The sequence below is a fragment of the Pinus tabuliformis genome, chromosome 5_1 (assembly GCF_031772625.1).
Source record: "Pinus tabuliformis cultivar Carrire ecotype Pingquan chromosome 5_1, CPIR1, whole genome shotgun sequence".
NCBI lineage: Eukaryota > Viridiplantae > Streptophyta > Pinopsida > Pinales > Pinaceae > Pinus > Pinus tabuliformis.
This window is the reverse complement of record NC_142305.1, coordinates 620,194,019-620,197,128: the sequence shown is the minus strand read 5'-3', so window position 1 is coordinate 620,197,128 and position 3,110 is coordinate 620,194,019. Positions and strand designations below refer to the sequence as shown.

The following is a 3,110-nucleotide window of genomic DNA, read 5'->3' as shown; positions in this document are numbered from 1 at the left end:
GAAACATAAGAAACACCTATGCTAAATTAACATACCACAGGGATCTCAGAAGTTAGAGCTGTGAAATTTCATTAAAAATCCCTTTGTCAAAGACTGTACAATGGAGCTCAGTTCTCCTCCAGCGCTCAGAAAATCTTCCCCCTCTCTCTTTTACAAATGAATTTTTTCTTTTAAATATATGAAATAAACACAGCTGGGGGAAAACAAATCGACCCCAAGACCAGGAATTGATTTTATCATTATTAATAAATAAACTAACAGAAAACAATCAGCTCTTCTGAAAATAAAAATGCGCTCCTTCTTCTACTCGAACTGTTGAAAACTGATGAAGCGGTGGCATTACAGGTGTCACTCCCAATTACTGAAAATAAACATAAGCAGTCGAATCTGTATGCCACTTTGCACATTCTGGGTTTCATAACTGCGCCCCAAATCTGGAAATGCGTTGGCCATAAAAACAACCTTTAAACTAACATTCTGCTGATGGCTTGACATATGGAGAGCTGATCCTCATAGGATCAGGATTGAAATCAAATCGCATTCTTTGGCTATGATAGATAGCACAAAATCCTCCATTTGCTATTAAAGATAGAAAGCCTTCCATTATTCCAGCGTGAAAACCGAAATAGGCAAACGATCCTTGACTGTCACTTTGCAACCGCTCTCAAATTTCTGGAGATACGCTCTGCTGCTTTACAAAAATACGGGTCAAACCGCCACATAATCAAATGCGCGCATATCGCAATGACTGCCACCTAAGAAATGACCTCTGTATCGGTTGGAGTCTGTTTGCCATAGAAATTAGTTGCAACAGAAGAATAAAAATAGGGCAAGCATTTACTGGTTGTTGAAGTAGTGGCTGCAGAAGACACCAGCACAATATATAGACCATTCCAACAAATGAAATGCAGTTTCTTGTTCCTGCTTCAATGCAGTTTTTAGTAATACCAGAGCAGAACTGAGAAACAACTAATATCTCTGGCTTTTGGCTTTTAGAAACAAGGCTACTAGAACTTGGCAGAGATATGGTCCAAGGAAAAACTAGCAGTGTTGTTAATGCCGTTAAACCAAGAGAAACATATACCAAGCGGGCCATCAGTGTTGGCCAATAATCCAATGATGGCATGTTTTGGTCTTGGTGCCATAATATGAACAGTAAAATTGAAATTCCACACATCAAGAAATTTGTAGCAAAAAAATGAAAAAACTTTCTTGGTTTAACTGCCAGGAAAAAGGAAAACGCTATCAACATTACTGAGAGAACTGAGGCTATCCGTAAAGATTTTGTAACATGAGGGCCGCTGTAATCTAGCCACTTTGCAATGTCTGGCAAATAGACCCAATTGACACCACCTTGATGCCATGATTTTAAAAGTTTTCCAGCGATCAGCACAAGGATGACAGCTAAAAACTGACAAGTGCTAAGTTGCTGAGCATGTAATGATCCTGCACGTTCACAATTCAATCTCAAAGTTGTATCTGGACTCTCCATATTGCTGCTATGGCATTGAAAATTAAGATTCTCTCTCAACTTTAGTTGGTCCTGAGACCAGAAAAATTCAAATTTTTCTTCTGATTAAGAATTCCAAACTTGACATGTTCTGTGTATAAGAGTAATGCACAATGTTGATAATAGAAAATACCACGTATACTGCTCTTCCTCCACCAATGAGCTAGATCCCAGACTAAGCACATGAATGCAAATTCCAAAAATAGCTATTATTTTTTCTAGATTTCCAGTATGATTTCGTTCCTCAATCTTAAGGGAAAGGCGTTCTGACATTTCACTTAATGCTTGGCGCACTCTGAATGAAATACCAAGAAGCAAAACCAGAGATCCAAACATTAAAAACCCTCCCAATGCGAGCAAAACTGATGGCTTCTCAGTGTTTCCTCTTGCTAAATATTCCGATGCAGTCTTTAAGAACTCAGTATAGGCCTCCACTGTGAGTTTTGGATCTTTATCATAAATGCACTGATCAAAATCTAGACAGCTTTCTTGCTGTTGCCAAGAATCATGCAGGAAAATAGCTCTTGTAAATAAATAGCATAGTCTTGCATCCATTGGTTCACCGCCCATTTCTCTTTCCAAATATTCATTATGTGTTTCCTTATTGCATAATGATATAATACACTTCGAATTGGGCAAACGTGCTTTTAGTAGTCTCAGCAGTTGCCAAGAATTTAATTGAAGTGCTCGAAGCCTTTGCTCATCAGTGAATGAATGGAAAAGTTGTGGAAGTAGAACACCCACGCTATTTTTTGGTATTGGAACACCCAATAGAAGAGCTAGTGTTGGTGCAATGTCAACAAGGGTATATGAGGCTATGAATATTTGATTCAAGATCTGGACCTGCATTTTGCAATACTAATCGTAAAGCAGTCCCTCTGTAGCGTGCCCGAGTCCTCCTTGCTCATAAGTTTGTGCCTCCGCTCAATATTTGAGAGAAATGATCCACTACTAAGAGGCACATCAACACCACCAGAGCTTCCTGCCGCCAATGAGATTAAACGTTGAAAATTGCTTAGTTGCCTCAGCTAGTTGTGAATAAGAGAGCTGTTGTACAATTGTGCCTGGTACCATTTCACTTTTACTGTTGAATTTGAAAGATTTTTCTTCCCATGCATCCTGTAATAGATCTGAGGCATGAGCTGTCATGAGCATGAAACTCTTCTGTGAAAGATGACCCCTGGCTTATTAGATTAGTAAAATTGTTTGTGCTATTATCAAATGAGACATTTGAAAATGGGATTCTTAGTCTGTCCTTGTAGTGTATAAAGCAAGCCGCAGAGACAAGAAGTGCTATGGCTACCAGTATAATGCACAATATAATAATGGATAGAATTAATTTTCCCATGGTACCATTGCCCTGAAAATCTAGATGCATATGGATAACTTGATTCCTATTCTAAGGATTGACAAAGGTCCAAGAATTGGATCCTGCAAGATGCCTTCTCCACTGCTATTCTTCTGAATCAAGATTGTTTCTGTGGTTTTCATATCAGCATAGTTTGTTGATCCTGAAAATGATAAAATGATAGATATCTAGAATGACATTTACACCATGCCTCGCAATGGGAACCACCTGTGAGGATGAAGGAGCGGAAGG

The 3,110-nt window shown here is 38.8% G+C and overlaps 1 pseudogene; it reads right to left on the bottom strand.

Annotated features, from left to right (window-relative positions):
- Window positions 1–724: 724 nt before the first annotated feature.
- LOC149166459 (uncharacterized) lies at window positions 725–2,359 on the bottom strand (annotated as a pseudogene).
- Window positions 2,360–3,110: the final 751 nt, after the last annotated feature.